This window comes from Erithacus rubecula (genome assembly GCF_903797595.1).
Source record: "Erithacus rubecula genome assembly, chromosome: 16".
Taxonomy (NCBI): Eukaryota; Metazoa; Chordata; class Aves; order Passeriformes; family Muscicapidae; genus Erithacus; species Erithacus rubecula.
Window position 1 is genome coordinate 11175850 of NC_136668.1, and position 6866 is coordinate 11182715.

Consider the following 6866-nt stretch of genomic DNA (forward strand, 5'->3'; position numbering starts at 1 on the left):
AAAACATTTACCTCAGAGTGGGAAAAATCCTCTCTGAAAATGGCTCTTTTGACAATGCTGTTCCACACTGTCCTCTAAGACAGAACTATAAGAAATGCTGGAGGGACTGGAGTCACTGGGTGATGCTTTCATTCTCCCATGTATTCAGACACCAAACTGACAAACTCCATATTTTTAAATTGCTTTTTATTGAAATGTAGTACATTTGCAAACCCTAACTAGTCGGTATACACTATGGACATATCGGCATATACCACGGAACTACAATACAGTGTTATACTTACATCAAAATGTCAACAAGTTCTGCTGCTGGCAAGCTCCACTTCCAGAGGGGCTGGAAAGCTCTGGCTGTGGGAGGGCACTCTGTCCCTGTGTCCCCACAGTGTCCCCAGACCCCTGGCATGTTCAGGTTACCTGGTCACACCGGTGTGACCCACCTGGATGGTGCCAGTTCAAACAGGCTTTTTGTTTTACACACACACAAATTGGGATTTTTGTTGTTGTTTGCTGCAGTCTCCTGTGCCCAAAGGCTGGGGGGTCCCCTCTCTGCTGAGATAAAATGATCCTGTTTTGGTGGAGTCAGTGCATAGTTGGCCTTGAGCAGGCAATCCTGGACAGGTATGGTCATACAGAGAAGCTTTTAGTATTTAACATCTACTTGCAAACTGCAGCAGGGCTGATGGGACAGGCAGAAGAGCAATGCTACCTCTCATTTTGCTCTGAAAGGTTATTCCCCTTTATGGAGTGGTGTAACAGACCTTACCACTGCTGGGAGTTTAGCCTAGACATACAGGGTGGGGAAAGTCTGCCTGCTGATGTGGTGGCACAGGGAAAGCCTCTCGTTCATGCAGCACCTTCCAGCACAAGCAGAAAGTGACAGGCACTGCCTTGCTGGGACCTGCACCAGGAGCTTTGCTTTGACAGCCCCAAACACTCTCTTAAACATCCCTGCCTTAACAGCAGCAAAGAACAAGTTTACTTTCACAGCCAGACTTTCCTGTGCTGGAGCATGGGAGGGTTGCTGAGGGTTTTCTGTATGATCCTCCCTCCCAGTGCAGCCCAGGTTTATGGGGAGGCTGCAGGCAGCTACAGCTCTTACTGCCCAAGACAGTGTGAGGGTGTTACAGACACAGGCACGGGGATCCACAGCAAATCTGATAATTCATGCCTTAACACAGCCCAGCAGAGCTGCTCTGCTGGGAATTAATGGCTCTTGTCCCCCAGAGGGGTTTGGGCAGCTGAAGATCAAGTCAGAGCCAAGCAAAGGCGAGCCCCGGAGTAGGTGAGAAGCAGCAAAAAACAAAAAGGCAAATGGCACATAAATGCACACAGCTGAGCTCAGGGAAAAGAATAAAAGCTCCTGGCCCCTGAGCAGCTTGTGGATACAAGTGGAGAAAGGAATAGCCCAGCAGGAGTGAGGGAGCCTTCACATACATGTCCATCTGATTTCTGGCCTGCAACCCCCCAGTTCCAGCTGTATGGCACAAGCTGATGTTACACCTCAGCCTTGCATTGAAGTCACTCTAAGTAGCTTCAACTTTCAATAAAACACTTTGTAGTTCTTACTTTGTAGGAACATTAATACATAATTATTAACTCCTTAGGAAAGGGACTATTTTTGGGCAACACTTTATACCACAGGGTGCCCAAGCCCAGAGACCCTGGACATTATTGCAGTAAGAAAGAAAAAATACTCAGATGTTATTGCACAACCTACACATCCATTTCTGTTCTCGTGAGCATCTCCATGAGGCTAATGGGCAGAAGAGCAAAAGGATGCTCCATTCAGGATCCAGAGAAGGAGCATCCCACAGGAACAGCCCAGATCCCACACACCCTGCTTTGGCTGACACAGCTCACCAGAACCTCTGTGCTCCCACAGACCATGACTGGTTTGGAGTGATGCATCCCTTGGAGGGGCATGGTGATGGCACAGTGATAAAGAAAATGCTGGAGAACGGGTGGACAGCAGTGCCTGCACAACAGGGACCTTCACCCAGCTCTCCAGAGGAGGAGGAAGCCAGTAGTAACTGATGAAGTAGAAAATCAGAGATTAATTGGGAGAATTAAGAGTGTCTGGGAATGTTGAAGACTTTTTAAAAGACTAGGTTAATGAAAGGACCAATCAAAAAAAAGTGTCAATCAGTGGTGCTTTCCAAAGGCTCTGTGAGCAGATTTCATCCCTCAAAGCACTTTGCAAACACCAGGTAAACTTGACACACCCTTGTGAATTTGGGGTTTTTGGTAGACATCTCAGGACATCACTGGCTGGGGGTTACAGGGCATCATGGCCCTGGATCAGGAGCAAAATCCCACCTGAACCCTGCTCTTGTCACTGCATCCCACAAGGAAGGGGTAGGGAGTACAGCTTTTTCTCTTAATTATTTCCATAAGGGAAAAAAAGCAGAAATGAGCACCAGCACACTGAAGTACTGTCTACCTCTCCCCTGATTTCCCCCAATCTGTTTAGTTGGAACATCTTTCCCTCTCTCTCTCCCTCCCCTGCTCACCAGTTTCCACTGCATATGCCAGAGCTGAGGCTGCCCTGTGGTGCAGCAAGTCTAGCAGGGAAAGGAAAAAGTGAAGATATCTTTAAATATAACAACACATATGCAAGCTGTCATGGCACATCACACACTCTCCTGCACCGCTCAGGCTGGAAAATTAGGTCAAGTATGGCTGGGTAACTCAGGGTGAAAAAGGAGCAAAAGCTTTACTGGGAATTTGAAGGTGTTTCTGAGGTCCCTGCCCTGAGCTCTCCTGTCCTCTCCCCACTCTGCAGGGCTGGCAGAGCCCTGTGGCTCGTGCCTTTGCCCCACTGTGCCTTGGCTTCTGAGCTGCTGTGCTATTTTCTATGCTGTAAAAAACAAATGACTCTTAGCTAAGCAAATAACAAATATTTTTCATAATTAAGTCAACTCACTCGCCAGTAATCAGGCTGCAGAGCTGCCTGAACTTCAGCTCAACCCTGGTGCCTTCATCCTTCAGCTCATGACCTGACTGTGGCACTACTTCAAATCTAAATTGGACTGAACAAGTCCTGAAACCTCAGTGTGACCCATGTTTCCTGCAGAATTCCCTCTGGTTTCCAGGAGCTGATAAAAAGCTCTTGCATCTCCCAAGCCTTTGCACTATTTTACATTGATGTGTTTAAAGAAAACAGATGTGTAAAAGTCTCATAACATAGTCCTAGACATATTTATTAGACTGGTTTTGGTATTTCTTTGGATACCTGGCTATTCCTATAGCACCCTCAGGTGCCTGGGCAAGCATCCTAGAGCAAAGGGACAATGCAGATTCTAACACATGAGCTCACTGGAGGGAGCAATTGTGAGGGTTATTAGGTAAATTTTAACATGCTTCAAATTCAATATTTAATGTTGTGTATTATAGGTAAAAAGCACACTTACAGTCTGGTTTCTTATTGGCAATTATCTTCTAAGAACACAAGCAAACTTTGATTTTACAAATGTCTTATGGGAACATGCAAAACTTTCATAGAAGAGGAAGCTGAGAAAGGGAAGGCAAAATGTTGGGGTTTAAAGAGTTTAGGAAAACACTTGGAGAGAAAAGCTTTTTTTATATGTAGAAATCATCAACACAATGTTTTCCTATTAAAAAAAGCACCTTTTTTTTAACCTTGAAAATGTTTTTCCAAGTTCCTGGCACTTTCAGTGCTTGGTAGGTGGCTGTATATTTTACTTCTGTGAAATGACTCAACCACACACAGCACCACTGCAGCAGAACAAGAACAACGATGCTCATCAAGCTTTTTTTATATACTGATTAAGACTGAAAGGAAAACCTCAAACTTACCAGCACAGCCCAGAAAAAATCACCCATGTTGCCTCTTCCCCATCCTAGATATGACTAACTGGGGAAGGCCTGCTCCAGCACGTCCTGGCATGCACATAAGGACTGACTGCTTGAACAAGCTTTTAATTTTCCAATGTTGCAAGATGTCCCAAATCCAGGATGTCAATTACAAACACCAGCTCCCCTATCCAAGATGCTACAGCACAAATCCATTTCTTCCTAACTGTACCAGACCCCGATCTCCACTGAGGCAAACCTGCACTCCCCTTGCTTAAAACTAAGATGTTCTGATAGAAATAAGATTTAGCAAAATATAAATTACATTATTTATTATTTTGTTCTGGGGGGCTTTGTGCTTTCTAGCTTTTAATTTCCATGCATCTTCTAGCTTTTCTGTATATTCTGGCACACAGCTTGTGCAAAAAGACTCAGTCAGAGCTGAGAAATCACTGGGTTTGGTTTTGTGCTGAAACTGTGCCCCAGTGACATTCCCGTGGCTTTAGGGGAAATCCCTGTGTTGGGATGGGGCAGCCCCTATGAGAAGGATTTGCTTGGGGCATCAGCACAAGAGCCTGTCCTACCCAAAACCCCCACCAGAGCAGCTCTGTGCTGGCTGGAGACATCAAGACATGTTTGCATTTAACCTGGAATGCTCAGGTATCCGGGTTTCTATAACCTGTCTGCCCTCATGGATAAAAACAAGCCCCAGAACACCCTTGAGAGACAGTGATTCTCCTCTCGGGTGTTTGCACCCCTGAGGCGCCGCTCCCACTGGTCAGCAGTGCCCCTGCTGATCTCACAGATGTGATTATGGAAATGGGGGCTGCTCCACCAGCCCTTCTGCCCCCCCGAGTCCCATACGGGTTCAGCTCAGCCAGGCTGGGCTGGGGAGCTGTGCTGGGGCCCAGGCCCAGCTCAGCCAGGCTGGGCTGGGGAGCTGTGCTGGGGCCCAGGCCCAGCTCAGCCAGGCTGGGCTGGGGAGCTGTGCCTGGGCTGTCCAGAGCTGGCACTGCCTGCCCCGCACACCTGAGCAGAGGAGGGATGACCACGACCCACTGCTGCCCCAGCCCCTGCAACCTTCACTTCTGCTTTGCAGGAGAAAGTGGGTGTCAAAATTGTGCTCTTAAAAAAGTCTGGGGCTTCAGCGCATTTCCAGAGTGAGCTGAATGGCAATAAAAGTGCATTGGGTAAATATCAATGTGGGTATTATGAGAAAAAACCTCCCTACACTTCACGCCACCCACTCTTGAATTATCAGATTAAATAAAGCTGACGCACAGCAACAAAAGTCAAAGCATGCTCAGCAAAGAGGCTCATTTCCTCATTTTACAGAGCTGGATTTTTCTTTCCGTGTTAAAGACACAGCTGAACCACACTTTAGAAAAGGATATATGCTAAGCAGACTGCTATACAATTAAAAACATTATAAAGGAGGGGAAATTCCCCTGCTTGTAGCAAAAGCAGGCGAAATTAAAGCATAGCAGGATAAGTCTTACCTTTCTTTTTGGCTTAACTGATTTGTCAAGATTCCTATACAGAGGGTGAAACTGTGTTTCACATTACAAGAACACAAATGAGTTTCTACACCTACAGTAACTTAGACTGCAATGGAGAAGAATCCAAACATTCATCAACAGCTTTGCATTGTCCGGTAGGAAACAGAGCAGAAGCGCTCGCTCCTCCACGTCGGCTCATTTGAGGAATGCTGTGGATTACTTGGATCCAGAGGTTCCTCTCTTGCTCTCCATTTCTGCATTTCTGCTCTCTCAGAAGCTTGCAAACAATATCCATTTCCCCACCGCTTTTGTCACATGCTGGTAAAAATTGATTTTTCCTGCAGCGTGTCAAAGCAGTAGCTGCTTTCCTTTCTTCTCCTGCTTTCTGCATTCATGTTATTGATGTCAGTGGGAAAGGGCACAGCTCAGAGAACGTATTTGTTAAATAACTGTTGCAGATCTCAACAGGAGAGTGGGATAAGAAGCTTAACTCTTTTCTTCTCTGTGTAATGCCAACATGCTGGCTTTTAAAAAACCTCAGTGAAAAATTTGGTGGATTTTTTACCCCCCACCCCCCAAAAAAAAAGTTACGTGAGAAAGAAAGCTAATTTGATTCCTGCATATTTCAAAAAGTCTAATGGTTTTTAGGTAGATCAAGTGCTGGTTCTGTGAATGTCCTCTCTACAGCAAGAGACTCACTTGACTTCAGCACACAGAAGGAATAAAAGTATATTCTGTGTATACCATTTTTCTCCTGCTTCAATCAAATTGGAGAAAAAAATCCAAGCATCAAGTTCCTTGAAATCTTTCTGCAAATGCAGGTCCTCTCTGCAGAGAGGACTGGCTCAGACGTCAGACTGGCTTGCCACTGTCCGGGGTTAAGTGGGTTGTAGGAAACTCAATGCACTTATAAAGGTCCCTCTCAGAAGGGGCTATTTCACAGTAAGGTTATGGATTGACCGAGATATACGAGTGCTTTTACCAGTCACTGGCCATCTCCTCTACAACCAGTTCCCTTTCTGACATTGCCCAACCATCTGGACAACCAAAAAATTGGAAGCACCAGACGCCCGTGTAAGAGACACATTTGCAGTTCAGCACAAACTCTTAGGGCCACCGTAAAACCTCTCCTGCATCGCCACGGCTGGGCCGACACAGCTCCCCATGCTGTTACTCAGCAATTTCCATCAGACAACCTTGCTTGCTCACAGCTCTTCCTCAGCTCAAAGATGCCACCCTCAGAATCCACCACAGCTGGTCTTCGTCTGTGCAATCGAGAAGGCGGGTTCGTGTTCTGGAAAAAGCAGCTCTTCTTCAGACAAAGGAGATCCATGGAAAGAGTACACAACAACAGGAATGAGAAATGAAAAAAACGGAAAAAGGGCCAGGAAGGAGCATGGATTCCTTTCAGGTTTTGTTCTCGTCATACATGTCCAAGGCAGGCTCGATGGTTGAGAACTCGCTCTCGTAGACCAGGCTTCGAGGGGACAGAGAGTTACGATGGAAGAAGTGACTGCCTGCAGGAGGTAGAACAAAACCACATTAGCAACACAC